The sequence below is a fragment of the Oreochromis aureus genome, linkage group 7, assembly GCF_013358895.1.
Source record: "Oreochromis aureus strain Israel breed Guangdong linkage group 7, ZZ_aureus, whole genome shotgun sequence".
Lineage (NCBI taxonomy): Eukaryota > Metazoa > Chordata > Actinopteri > Cichliformes > Cichlidae > Oreochromis > Oreochromis aureus.
Window position 1 is genome coordinate 18,215,148 of NC_052948.1, and position 15,899 is coordinate 18,231,046.

Below are 15,899 nucleotides of genomic sequence, written 5' to 3' on the forward strand. Positions count from 1 at the left end.
CAAACAGTTTCATATAGATTAATAACAAAGGAAGTGAAGGAGAATACGAACATGACAGCAATCAGAATAACGGCAATGTTAACAATGAACTGAAAAAGAGGCCAAACCCAGGTCAGACTTCATTATGAGTTGCCCACTATACCAGGTCTTGAAACCAGTCTTCCAGGTATTATCCCTGTGCTTGTTAGAGTCTGGAGTTGTGTAAACAGGTCTAAATGGCAGGGAAGTTGCTGAAGATCTGAGAGTACCTCTGATCAAAGGAACCTTTACATGCAGCCTGTGTCAGTGTTGTGCATTTCCCAGAGTGAGATGACAGACATTGATGTGTCTGGTGTGGTTCTTTCAGAACCTTCCTGCATTTCAACAGCCTCTGTTTGCACAACAAAAACCATGGAAAACCCACTCACCTGCACCTATAGCTCATACAATACCTCACGTGGACTCGAGGCCACTACTGTATATGTCCTTAAAGACGCAAAAAATGCTTCAAAGAAACGCTGTACACAGTTCTATACAATCTGAGAATTTTGAAAATACTCCATGTCAGCTAACTGCACACATGATGTGTTGATGGACAATTTCTCTATTATAAATTTTTTTGAGTTAAGATACCTTTTTCCTAGACGACTCTTAAGCAAACAAAGAAAGGGGGAAAAAAGAGGAAGGGTGAAAGAGACAGAGCTGATGGGGTTGGGAAGCTCAAGACAGCTTCCATGGTCAGCAAGAGCCGTCTTTTAAAATCCCCTTAACAAAAAAAGAAAATGGGCAAAGTAAATGTCCTTCCAGGAAGTCCAAACTCTGGAGTGATTTTGCAGATTATTGTTCGAGGTGACACTGCATGAGAGCTCTTTTGGATGGGCTGCTTGCACGCAGTCCAATCCCGAGGTAAAGGGACCACCCATTAGCTGTGTCTGAAGAAATGCCCATTCAATTTCTGCTCCTATTCACAGACCTGCCTGTCTCTCTGGGCTTGCTCCTACACAGGGATTGTGTGACTGTGGAGTTGGGGGAGTGACAGAGTTTCTAAAAGCAGTGGTCTCGGGAATGAAGTCTGGTTGCTGTGAGCTGCCGAATAGGCCAGAACAAGTCAGAGTCGAGGGGTTTCCTGCTGCGGGAGAGCACAGCTTTGATTCACCATTCAGTGCCGCAGTCGTGCCCCGAAACAACCGACAGCCGAAACCCCAGGGGCCGGGCTCGGTGAGAGGAAAGGTTAGCGCATGTTGCGCATGGTGATGACAGTGACATTGACAATGATGCGAGGACAATGTGGCAGCAAGCAGCTGTGTGGGAGGTGACAGAGGGGTGAGGAGAGAGGTTGAGTTTTGTTCTACTAACAAACTTGTTGGAGTGTTTGAGTGAAAAGAACAGACTTTCTTTAGGAAGTGTGCAAGCATAGAAGCTGTGTTTTTAAATTCTCTGTCTGTGTGTGCACACTAATGTGACTTTTTTGTAGGCAAAACATTATATCTGTATAAGTATATACCTACCACTTGATAATTAAAAAGTTCATTCAGTTCATTTGAAAAGGCTGTTTACGTCTGGCTTTGTCATTGTCCTAATAAGTGCTGTTGAGGTTAAAGGGCAGATCTGACACATGCCTCATGGCTCCAGCAGATACAATCAAGCCCACCTGAGTTCAGCTTCACACGTCTGCTTCATATTACCGTTGACCGCATCTGACAATGTGGCTCACATTATGGGATGCTCCACGGCGCTGCGGTGAGATCGGAAATTGATTCAGATAATGCGTATTAAAGGGAATGACCTAATTACTTGGCAATTCGTGAGCCACGCCAGCCTCTCAGAGATCACCTTGCGAGTAGACCCCACTGGTTGTTAGTACATTTTACTGGGTTTCCCCTAAGAAAAATTGAATTTCCTTTGAGAGATTAACAAGCTTTTGTAAGGTTTTCTTCCCCTTCAACACTTGGCATGAAGCCTAAATTACCCTGTAGGTTTGTGTTACAGCTCAAGCAGCTGAGCGCACAGCGGGCCAATCCGAACCCACTTTCACAATCAATAAGACATCAAGAACTGGTCTCAGGGAAAGAGAGAGGCTGAGTGGTTGTTTATTCTGTCTTCCACCGACAGCACCAAGTGTCCCGTCATAGGAAATCCTCAAATCCTGAGATCAGATCATAAAAGTATCATTGAATATTAAACTTTCCATTGCTATAGACTTTTTCTTACTTTGACCAAAGATATTTAATTGATCCAGTTCTTTTCATATTCTGCCACACTGTAACTACATGTTTCCTGGACTGCCATTGTAGTTTAAAGTGATGCTTAAATGCCCTGTTGTTTAAACAAAAACGTTCTCCCACAGGACATGGACACAGTGTTGACAGGGAGGGTGACTGAGATTTTAACAGCACAGGCAAACAAGTAGAAACAAGCCTCTACACACTGAGTTGACTTTTGCCATTAGAATAAAAACATACAATATCTACAGTAGATGCACAAAAATGCACAAATGCATGAGCAGTTTCCACAAACACAGTGAATGCAGACAGCCTGTTCTTGCACCGCAGTAACACACTACATGTAAACTGCATCAGAAAAGATGATCCGCAGCACCTCCACTTTGAGGATGACTTCAGTAAACCGGAGTACTGAAGGTCTGCGTCCAATTAAGTTGGAGGTTTTTTGTTGTTTTTTTAATGATACGTGCAAACTCGGCAGAAAAGTCTTGCCTTAATATTGCCAATCCCATCAGAGAAGAGGCTAAAAAACACAGAACACCGCCCTTCTCCTTGAGCTTGATGGGGCCCAGAGAAGGAGCCCCCAGAATGCTGATAACTCCCCCCACTATTCACCAGTACTCTCGGTTCATATTTTTGTGGAGGTCCATTGACTTTCTCCTTTTCAGTCTCCCTTTAATCCCTGGGTCTGTATCCTCAGTGGCTTTCTACAGAGGGGCTATTATTCGGGGCCTTATTACTACGCCCCTCGCGGCTTATCTCCTTCCTGGTGACAGTCTTTTCAAGCCTCTCCCTAATGACCTGGGGAAGCTCACATGCTCAACTTCCCAGGGCTGCGGGGCCTCGCTGATGTCAGAGGGGGTGGCCCCCATGCAGGGGCTCCTGGTGCTGCTAAAGAAGAAAAGAGAGAGAGAGAGAGAGAGAGAGAGAAAGAGAGGCAGGAAACAGTCCTGCCAAAGCCTCCATCACACATCTTTACACTTACCCTCTACCTTACGTCTCGTCACGCAGGTGGCCAAGGCAAACCTTATGTACAGGAGGATTCTCTGAAGTGACCCTCAGCTTCACAATTGTGGTGTCAGAGTCCATTCAGACTGTGAAGATGTGGTATCTATATCTACAGTGTCAGAATCGCTTCATCAAGGTGATATCAGAAAAAGTGCTGTGAGGTTAAAGGATCCAGTTTAAAGGATCCAATCCGCCTGTTAATATTCAAAAGTGGTCTGCTGGCACAGACTATGTTACGTTCTGTATTCTCGAGCCTTGATTAAAAGTCCCCTAAAGCCAACCATTCATCTTTGTCACAACAAGTGAGGGGGGTTGAACTGCATGTATATGAGCGAACGTTTTCCATTCTCCCGACATTTTCTTTTCCCAAGTAAATCAAGACTGGAACTCCAGCTGGGACCTCATGCTAAATTGGCTCAAACTCCATTCAGCATGTTCAAAACATTGCAGTAATATCACGCTCGGAGGCTATTGAAGCACAGAAAGCTCCAGCCGTTTGTGGATCAGCTCGTTCATTCACATGTGATTTCAATTCACGCAAGTGCCACAGGAATCAGTGAGGAGGAATGATCCCTCTTTTAGGTGATTGTGAGCGAACATGGTATCCTACTGATGTACCTTTTAATTATTATCCCCCCCTGCCTTTTTCCTTGTTAAACCTCATGGTGTCTTTGGAAAGGTTCGAAAAGGACACGGCAGGCGATTAGGCCTTCCGCTGAGATCGGCCTTCCCATTAAACAAAAAGCTGATTACAATTCGGTCATCGGGGCAGACACACTGATGTATGGTATAGAAAGAGATGATGGGAAATGTGGCACAGGTGTCTTCCTGCTTCCTCACATGGCAGGCAGGCCTGTCACCCCGAGGCAAAGAGGAAAGAACAGTCTTTAGTGTTTGGTTTGCATCTCCGAATCATAAACTGTTTAAGAGTTTGGGAAACATGTTGAGCTGGTCCAATTAAGAAAGTAATGACTTTAGTGAAGCCATTTACAGTGCAAAGGGCTGGAGACATGCAGGGAGCCCTGGAGGAATTAACAGAGTCATCTGCTAAGCTTTGCCTGTGCTGCCCTTCTTTTTTTTCTTCTTTTTCTAATTCCCATCTGGCCCATCTGAAAGGCTGTAAATAAACGTACCTTAGTACTTCTGCTATTCACTGAGTGTGCTAGCTGACATCTAAATACTAGTATGTAAACCTGGGTCCCATTTTGTTGTTGCTGTGTCTCTGTATGTCGACAGAAGCTAGTATATTATTCAGAATTTTGCCACACAGATAAAACAGTTTATGAACAAAGCAAATAAAGTAAAGAGTACTTTAGAAAAAGTAAGTATGGGATATGTACAAGCATGTAATGTACTTTTTACTGTAACCAAAATACACATTACCCACATGAAACTTTTTCATCCACTAAAATGGTCCTCTAAACAGAAGACTGTGGAAACCTTCCAAAGCAGCCCATTGCTGCCCTTTAACCCTTTGCCTTGAGTTTTCTTTTAGCCACACCTAACTTGCTTTTAATTACACCAAAATAATTGGTGTAATAATTGGTGTAATAATAACCCGTCTCCATCAGCAAGGTAACTGAGGAAACAGAAGCATGTCCAGACACTGAGGAAAAGAAAGAAAGCAAATGCATCAAGATCTGTCTGAGTGAAAGTAGAGACCAGAATCCTACAACACACCCAGAATTTCAGTAAAGCATCTCTGCACTGGTGCCTGACTGGGATTAAGCTAAAAGATTAAAATCCATCAACATTAAGAGCCATCACAGCCTTTAAGAACAAAGTCCTTCATTTGTAAATTATGGTGAATGGATTGGTTCTTATAAAAGGTTTTTCTACTCTACTTGAGCACTCAAAGCATTTTATACATACAGCATGTTTCATTTACCCAGTCACACAAGCTGCTTTCTATCTAATATTTACACATCAGGAGCAACCCAATGTTTAGCATTTTGTCCAAGGATATGGTGGCATTAAGACTGGAACAGACAAAAAGTTGAACCCACCCTCCAACTAGTAGATGACCTGCACTACTTCCACATCCACCCCATCAGTGTTGCTTAAATCCTGGACATAGACAGGATATATGGAACAGAAGCACCAAGTCAGTCACTATTTAAATTTCATTTTCTAGCATCTAATATGAGATTTATACCATGACACACCCTACAAATAAGGTTTTATATAAAAAAAAATGTTCAGTGCTGTTATTTTCTTTAACAAACACTAACGACGTGGGCATCTAAAGTGGCTATTAGATGCCTTCAAATTTAGATTCACGTTAGCAGCATCAAACATTTTGAAATGTGGTTTAATTACGTGAAGAGCCAAAAACAGCACAAAAACATGATCTGTTTTCAGTAAACAGACACAACATCTTTAGACTAGTCCTAAATGAAAGTTACATACAGCATAGTGTTGTCTTAATCCCGACAAGTCAGCAGCATATCCTGAGATCACACAGAGTGTTCCTGTCCCCTGGGACAGACTTCACTCTCTTGTTTATGCATCCTGACAACTCAGTTAAGCCAGAAAAGACACAAGTACTCGGCTCCTGCATGGTAACAACTGGCATCAAAGGGAAAAGGGGGGTAAAAGGGGCTGTGATGATAATGGAAAGTGTTTTGACATCCAGGTTTAAGTAATTATTGGATTTAGATAAGAGGGGAATTCCATCTGATGTGAGGTAAAACAAACAAAACAGGAGATTGCAAATTATTCCACCAACAGCAGAAGTCCCATTGTAGCCTCAGGGTAGTGTTAAGCACTCACATTACATCATGGATGTAAACACAGGTGGAACAATGGAAAAATGCATGTAGCTACAGTGCTATGAAGCCCAGCGGCCTTCCTGCAGGGTCAGAATTGGGGCAGAAGGGTTTTACCGCAGCACAGAAGTATAATACTGCAGCGGATTGTCAGCGAATGAATATGTGGCTATGAAATGTTCCTGAAAGCAAACCGACTGTGACTCAACTTGTTCCACATCCTCCACTCCTGTGTGTTCTCTAATTAGAAATGTAACAGCAAAATATAACATGTAATCATGGCCTGGGAGGCCCTGGTCTTCTTTTTTTTTCCAGATGCAAGTGGAGACAAATGTAAATTCTCTTAAAGCAGTTTCTGAGTCTTAACATGTGGATGCACATTTTCTAAGTGCAACTAAGCAAAAAAACAAACAAAAATAAAATATATAAATATATTAAAATAAAATTACTCACAGTATTTGACTGCTTATGTCCAGGACTATATATATATATACACACACACATATATATATAACCATTTACATTTAACAATATGTAAATGTGAAGCTAGATAGGAGATTTTCAAACAAATCACTATTTCCTGCCTGTACTATCTAAACCGTTTCCATCTTTTCCCAGCTGATATTTGTTTGCTTTATCTTTTTGGCCTCTAGCAATGGATCAGTCTGGGCCTCCAGTCTGCTGCAGAAGGAAACAAAGAGCTGTCCCAGGTCTCTGACCCAGAGTTTACAGCCTGAGAAAATATCAGAAAGTCTTTGGAAATCACAAGGAATGACTCCTGTTACCCACGGACATTACCAAGCAGCCCCCAAACTGATTCCGAGCATACATACTAACCCTCTCCTTCCATCACAGTTAAAATAAATGACCCATAAAAGCCCCAGTGAGTATCTTTTTGCATCAGTTAACTTTGGCATGTGTCTGAAACACCTCACTTTGTCTTCTTTATCCCCAAGGACCTCTGCTGTGGTTTAGCCTTTACAGACAGAATAGCTTTGCAACTGCCATTAAGCATTTCCAGGTTTTTGTGATGCACATTAATCACTTTTGCAAAATGTGTGGTGTGTGGTACTGTGTGCTGCTGTAGCTCCACATTCTGGATGAGATGTACTTTTACAAACAGCGTTAAAACGTCTTTCTCACTGACTGAAGTTTTTCCCTTTAACAGTTCTTGGCAAAGGAATTCTAAAGGAGTTAAAGAACGTTTTTATTGCCTCTCCAAAACAGACAATATAGTCGCATATAGAAGTAACAAACTGTTTACTTAAAAAACAAGTAAGATGCAAATGTTGATTTTGTTAACCTCAGCATCTTTGCCCTTTTTTGCAGACAAACTCACAGGCCTATAACAGTATTATAATGTAACAGTTTTTTATGTGAGTTTTTGAGACTTCTACATCATCAGTGTGAATTTTTCCCCCTGAAAAACCCCAAAAAGTTGAAAATGCACTTTTAAGCAATAAGTTGCAAAAAAATAAATAAATTCTGAGGTAGTAAGTATTATACAAATTTAAATTTATATGCAAATTAAGATTTTTTTTAATTTCACCAGAAGTTTAACGAAACGTCATTTTTTTGGCAATTATTTAATGGCTTTAAAGGGCTACATTTTTTCTGCATTAGTCTGGTCTCACTGAATTTCAAAATTGTTTTTTGCTACACAGCTAGACACGTGAGAACAACTTGGAAAGTTGTTAAAATATTTCTTGCATATCTTGCTGATTAGTTGATGTCAAATATGTAGATGGTACATAACTTTAATTTGCAGTGCCAAATGTTTGTTTTACATTAAATTTATATAGTGTGTTATATGTTACAATCGCATAGTGGCCTATATTACTTAATAGTTTCCTGATGTGTGCTCAGTCACCCAGGTAAGGAAATCCCAGAAAGTTAATTGTAGGTCAAGTGTTCATCTGAAGGTCAGTTTTCGTCACTCATCCAAGTGACTTCTTCAGAGACTGGAGCAATGTAAACAGAGAGCAAAGGCTCAGTTATGTCAAATTACACAAGAAATAGACTGAAAATCAGTGGCAACACATCTGATGGAGTGATGAATCCAAATTTAAAATTTTTGGTTCAAATTGTCATTAGGGAGGCTGGGAGATGAAACAACAGTGAGCCGTCTGTAAAACACGGTGGAGGCCCTGTCATTGTTTGGGGCTCCACTCCAGCCAGTGGTGTTGGAGATCTTGTCAAAAACACAGAAAAGTATCATCAGATTTTGATGCAAAACCATTTGGAAAGCCACTGATTGGCAACAGCTTCATGTTTCAGCATGAAAATGATCCTGTACACACTGTCAATGCAGTAAAAGTCAGTCGCCTTGAGGCCACTGATGTTGTGATTTGGCGCTGTATAAATAAAATTGAATTGAATTGAATAAAAGCCTACCTGGATAGAAAAGACACTATGGACTCCCCAGAGCTTCAAAATGATTGAACTAGTGTGAGATCATCTTGACAGAGCGGCCAACATCCAAAGAAAAGCTTGGGATGTCCTTCAAGAAACCTGGACAGATATTCTTCAAGACTAGTGAAGGAAATTTGCCTAAGAGAGTTCAGACTGTGTTAGAGAATACAGATATTCATAGCAAATGTTGACATGTACTCCTCGAATTAGAGTTAGAATTGTAAAAAAAATCTTTTGTTGCCCTATGTGCTGTATTTTCACGTATGTACTGTATTTTCACGTGTTTGCACATGTTTTAAAATGTTTCCGTCAGCCAACATTTCTTACGATCTCAATGAGTTAGTACTAAAAAGCTGATGAAATTTGATCAAATAGTTGATAAAAAAAGGATATTTGGAAAATGTGTATGTCGATCTGCTTATCACTATAGTTTACAAGTATTAGCACTTCAAGTAAAACAAATCTGCAGAAGTACTAGCAGCAGTGCATATTGTGGCAATAATAAGTGATGACAATTTGTTACCCTGGTGTTCCAGGACATTTAATTAAAATATAGTTATCCAGAGCGTGACCTGTCTCTACTTCCCTGTTTTGCTCCTGCTCTGGTTGTATAACAGATGTGGAGAAAAGTAGGTGGCCAGTGTTTTAAAGAGAGCAAACAGTGTTATCCAGCCTCCCCTAGACCTAGCAGCATGCTGATAACATCTGTATTCCATCAATGACAGAGCGGGTGTGGCTGGTGGTTTCAAGGGTTTGAGATGTATGTACGTGTTTGTACATATATGTATGCACGATGGGTGTGGGGTACTCACTGGTGGGCTTAAGGTGGACCTGCTGGACAAATACTGAGGGTGATCTGTCAAGAATGAAAAGGAAACAAGTTGGCACAACCTTAATTCACCTACACAGTGAACTTTTGTCCGTGGGATCACGTGACTCCTTTTAGTTTGCGAGCACATGTTGAAACAACGTATGCAAACAACCACAACATCCTGCACTATAATACGACTTTAAAGATTATTCAGTCACACATTTGGACTCTCACAAATCTTGTTGTAATGCAGTATTACGAGGGTATTTTGGTAAAAATTAAAAGTTGCTCCGACATTATAGCCAGCTATTTGAGTTGGATGTGCCCCAGAATTCCAGATCATATCGTAGAATAAAACAGATCTTGAGCTTCAATTTGTGCATTCTTTAAGTAATTTGGAAATCAGTCAACTATGGGCAGGACTTGCTCCTTACCCAGCAACTATTGTAATGATAAGCTGAAGCCTGTAATCTGTGGGTCTGAGTTTCCACAGAGCGCTGCAGTGGGTATGGATGCACCCTTACACTTGTCTTCAGCGACCACTTCTGCCTTGGCTTTTGATCTACTCTTCAATTATACCATGTAGCAATCATCTCCCCATGGCAAAGATGGTGGGTGAAGTTAAAAGGATTCACACTGATAATTTGCAAACACACTTGGCTATGTTAGGCAACCACAATTTGCAAATGTGTATTTTAAGGGATTTTGCAACTTTTTTTTTTTTTTTTTTTTTTGTAATTTGTAGATATTCTTTCCCTGGTTAACACCCAGCCTCTACAGTAGTAACTGTGCCTGTAAAATCTAAAAAAAGATGATGTTGCTATGACTTGTGGGACATTGTGCATGATAACACTGACAGTGAGTTACATGTTAAATACTGCACTCCAAAACATGCAGGGTTTTTACACTTACTGGGTAGTAATGTTCAAGTATTACAGAAAGCTAAACTAATGCTTCAGAACATGGAAGAAGGATTTCTTAAATTATATTTGTTTAAACTTGTTTAAAGCTGTAACCAACATATTAAAGAAAACTGGTTTGAAATGACTAGAAAGAGAAAGCACATTTCTCCCATATTGGCTTCTCTTCATTGGCTTCCTGTTAATCTTATGTTAAAGAGCTCATAGTACCATATGACCGAAATAGAGCACTTCAGTCTCAGGCTTACTTGTGATTCCTAGGATATTAGCCTCGTCTTCTCTGGAACCAGCTCCCAGTTTGGATTCAGGAGACAGACACCCTCTCTACTTTTAAGATTTGGCTAAAAACTTTCCTTTTTGATAAAGCATATAATTATGGCTGGATCAGACGACCTTGAATCCTCCCGTAGTTATGCTGCAATAGGTCTAGGCTGCTTTTGAGTTCCCATGAGGAGTCTTTATTCACCTCTTTTCACTCTGTGTTTATACATGTGTTTATACACCAATTTGTATTTAATAATTTGTTATTATTAATTTATGGCTCTCCTCCATACTGTGCCTTTTATCTTGTTTACCCCCCTGCCAGAGGTTTCTTCCTGTTAAAAGGGAGTTTTTCCTTCCCACTGTCACCAAGTGCTTGTTCATAGGGCATCATCTGATTGTTGGGGTTTTCTCTGTATTATTCGAGGGGCTTTACCTTACAATATAAGGCACCTTGAGGTGACTGTTCTTGTGATTTGGTGCTACATAAATAAGATTTAATTGAATTGGTTTGATTTGTGAAAGATCTAGTCTCTGAACTGAGTCACAGCTAAATGAAATTTTGAAAAGCACAAACCTGACTTAGCTTTAACACACCAGACTTTAATGGATAGCCACATTCATCAAAAGTATTGACAGATATTTAAGTTTGAAGGCTTTTTCTTAAACTAATTTAGAATAAGAGTTATATTACTGGTGCTTCATTAAATGTCAGGGGGAAAAGACTTACACAGCCCACGTGATCATGACAGGAGACTGCTTAATCCATAGACTGAGTCTGTGGTGGGTGTGCGCAGTCCAGCATATCATCCACAGTTACCATTATTCTGAGCTGTTCTTATTTACAGTCCACTAAACATTGCCACCAATTGTTTTCACTGTGGATAAAAGATAAATCCATGGGATTAGCATGACTCAGCGTTTTAGGTGTAGGTATAAGAGCTTGTGAGGCGTTAACCCCAAGTGTAGTCAATGCACAAGACAAAAAGCCTTTGGTTTTTTTCAGATCGAGAGGGATCAGTCGCATGATAAACATGCACATCTCTCACTATAATGAATAGAAGCTCAATGTTTGAGCTTGTAAAGGTGATTATGAGATTTACGACTTCACCACAAGGAAAACACAATTGTGGGCTGCTGAGGAGTTGTGACCTGGATACTAATAGTTTTTTGTTGTATTTTTTTTAATATCATTATTTTTATACATCTATGGCTGATATTTATGGCCTATTTAGTAAATCATTGAGTCAATGTTCAGCACTGTAGGTGTATTATATATTATGTTATATATCATTATCATGCAACAAAGAGCACACGGGCAAACCAAACAGGAAAAAGTTACAGTGTGTGTCAGTGTATCCACCCTTTTATTGCTCTTCTTTGCTCTCCCCACAGCGTAGACCTTAACCTCATCCATCAGCAAGTTCCAACAGGTTTTTAAATAAGGAACAAATAAGGTGCAGCATTGTTTTATAGTTTAAAGAATAAACCACCTGTGGCAGTGTTCTGTCATTTTTCGAGCCGAGACTATTGTCAAGGCCCCAGAGCTGAGGTCTAGACCTGCTTTGAAATTTCAGAGAAGTTTATTGTGTCAGATCAGAGCAAACCGCCCTAGTTTGCCTTGGGTTATTTATTCAGCTACAGAATGGCATTTTCAAGCACATCGCTACATGACAATACAAGGGAACAGTGTAGAAAAGAGGTCAGAAAACCTTGAACAAAGTAGGAGTTTGTAAACCTTTAAAAATTGGCTTTTTGTACATGGAGACAAGAGTAGATTAGCATCTCAGGGCACCTGGGATTGAAAGCCTCCTCAAATCTCAAAGAAAGTTCTTCTCAAGTGTTTTTTCAGACTTTCTCATGCAAACTTGGATGGAACAAGTAAGAATGAAAGCAGACCAATTCAGTGAGTTGACCCTTGACTTCTTAGCAGCAGTCAATCAACCTGCCATTGTCAAGGAGGAAACTCGTCATTTTTCTGTCAGAATCCAAAGACAATTAAGCAATTTCCACCTCTGGTCATCTGCGCATTATGGTTGTTACTCGAAACATTTGCAAGTCAAACACATAAGATGCTGTTCGCTTTGTAGCTGCAAAGCTACAGAGATTAGCACTGACGAGCGTTGGATTACAGGGTCCTTGCTGGGATGTCAAAGGGCTTCGTGGACTCCTTTCACCTCCACCCTCACTGGAGCAAAGCATCAGTGGCTGGGGTTACCTACCATCAATGATTTGCTTCAAGAGGATCAGAATGCCTTTTCAGTATTCAGGGTTACTACTGACCTGCAGCAGCCCTCCCCCTCACCTTCTATTCCCATGAATTACGCCCCACTTATATCTTGGCAAACCAATACAAAAGGATCCCCCGCAGAAATCGGGAATCAAACAATGGAGGTTATAGACTCAACGAGAGCCAGTCCAGAGCTCAGACCACAGGGAAGTGAAGGCGTTTTGTACATACAAAACTATGTGGAAGCTATTATTATAAAACAGTTACTGTTAAGAATGAAGAATAGTAAATATCAGGAAAAAACTGTTGCATAGCAATATTAAAATGGTTTGAAATTGGAATAATTGTAATAATAAGTGGTTACTGAAGCCAGATACAGATACAATTTTTTTTTTTTTTTTTTTTGCTTTAATTGGAACCAGATTTTCAATATACTCTTCAGATGGACTGATGACTGAGGGGAAACAAACCGTAGTACCTTTAGTCTATAGTCTTTAGTGCCATTTTCAATTTTCAGACTTTAAGAGCAAATGTTAGCTGTGACACAGTGGGTCAGCTTGATCAGACACTCTGACAGCTACAAATGTTACTTAGGACTAATAAGTGTTAGTCTGATGTTTCCAGTAAAGGAAAAATGGTCAGAAAATTGAGATATTGATGTCGCTTCAATTCAATGTTGTACAAAAAAATAAATAAAGCAGCACTTTAAAAACACATCAGATATCAGTAGGGAAAAATAATGTTGGATATGCACACTAATGTGGTTTGGGTAATGTGTTAGGAATGAAAGGATGCTGCATCATTTGATGGAAATGATATTTTTAACCTTCAGAGGGCTGAATTCAAAGATATCCCAAAAATCAAAGTGAAAAATTATGCAGCAGAAATGAATTCCTTATCCAGGAACTGTCTACATAGTCTCATCACAAGCAGCCAGGCATTGTGGAAGAATCCAGGACCCACTGGACCAGTGTAGGGTCTGACAATGGCTCTAAAGATGGGTCAGATACTTACTGCTTTTGCCTAACCTGTAGAAGTCTGTGTGTCCCTCCCCAGACTGTCACTGACGTGCCACCAAACCAGTCATGCAGAAGGATGTTATAGGCAGAATAACCTTCTCCTTAGCTTCTCCAGAGCATTTCATATCTCTCATGTGCTCAGAGTGAACCTGATCTCATCTGTGAAAAGCACAAAGCACCAGTAGTAGACCTGCTAAATCTGGTATTCTATTGCAAATGCCAGTCGTGTTCCATAGTGCAGGGCAGAGAGCACAAGGCCCACTAGAGGACATCGGGTGCTGAGGCCACCCTCACAAAGTCTGTTTTCTGATTGTTTGGTCGGAGACATTCACACCACTGGGCTGCTGGGGCTCATTTTGTAGCTCTGGCAGTCCTCATCCTGTTCCTCCTTGCACAAAGGAGCAGATACCGCTCCTGCTGATGGGTTAAGAATCTCAACGGCCCTCTCCAGCTCTCCTAGACTAAATGCCTGGCTCAGGGAATCTTCTCCATGCTCTTTGCTGGGAGACACAGCAAACCTTCTAGTAACAATACAAATTCATGTGCCATCCTGGTGGAGCTGGACTACCTGTGCAACTTCTGCAGGCTCCAAGTATCTCCCCATGCTACCAGTAGTGACACTGACCATAGCAAAATGCAAAACTAATTAATAAACAGCCTGAAAAGATTAGGAGGGAAAAAAATGTCAGTAGACCTATCAAACCATTCCTGTTGTAGGGGTGCGAAACCAGTCTTAATAAAGGACAGTGATCTGCCACAATGTCACAATATTAATAGAAACATGCTCCAGATACACCCCCTCATGTGGTCACAGCTTTTTTAACACTTACTACCCAGTAAGTGTAAAAAAAACTTACATGTTTTTGCAGTGCAACATATAGCATGTAACTCATACACAATTCACAACAATTTTTCAAGTTTATTGCTACATTTTTACATCTTCAAGGCCAAATTAGCTGCTGAGAGTACTGTATGAGTTAATCTGAGTGAAACTAGTGCGCTGATACAGTGAGCAAAGCAAAAGTGTAAAAGTTTAAACCTACAGTATCTTAACTGCCACACAGTCTGTTATCTAGCAAAATGCTGTGGTGGTTAACACTATCACTAATGTTGACTAAACAACGTCACAGCCAAAGATAAAAAAGTATTTACATCCGGAGATTTTTTTTAGATTTGTGTCCTTTGTCTTTTTCGAGATAAAATAAAATTTGTGAGCAAATTTCTATAAAAAATCTTACTATTTTTTATTTCCACTCTTCAATTTAAAAAAAAAACAACAAAATAAAACAGGTATGCTTATATTAATAAATACACCTAATGGTCTGTTTCTATGTGTCATGCTGTATTAAATTCAGACATGGCATTGCATGACTCCTGGCATTTTGCCAGATACCCCAGAATACACCGTGCTAACTAGTAGCCTTGGAGTGGTGGTGGAGATGCCAGGGGAGGCTATTCTTTTTGTTCTCATGCTGGTGTGCTTGGTCAGACAGAACATTTTGGGATCGCAGCCAGAGATTTTTGAGGAAATATGAGAGGGCAACCTCCTGCAATCACCCAGTGTCGATGACCACTCGAGTGCAACGCAGTGGTGAGCTGCCACTCAAGATGCCGCCAGATCATTCCTTAGAAGTAAACTCCTGATGAGCTGTGGATGTGTGAGTGTGTGCTTGTGTGTGTGTGTGTAGGCCAAGAGGAAATTGGACAGGCAAACAGCTGCTCTTTCCCTGCAAATTCTTCAGCCCACAAGGCAGAAATGAAAGGATACTTTGAAACACAAAAATTACTTTAATTTCTGGTTGACTTCAAGCCGTATTGCCTTAAATTATGTGAACTATTATACGCTGCAGAGGAAAAAAGACCGGGTTTCTTTGTGTGTGTGCATGTGTGTGTGTGCTAGAGAGAGAGAGAGATTTCAACCATGCCCCATATTCTAGGTTTATGCATATTTAAGGACGTGCTAATATTTACCATACTAGTCATTAATTAGTAGTTGCAGGCTGCCCTCTATGTGTCTAATGGGCCATTACAGTATTGTTGTGTGCACACATCTGACCAAGATTAAACATGCAACACAGAGATGGGTCTCATCAACATTAAAGCTAGAAACATTTAAAATTCATAGCCATAAAACACCTTCTGACACAAAAGGCTATTTAAATGTTGTTCAGTCCCTGGGGTTTTTCTCAGTGCGCACTAAATCGGATCAATGGTGTTCCAGTTTGAGAGAAGACCTCCTGCAGTGAATTCTCAGTGTCTATCAGTGGCA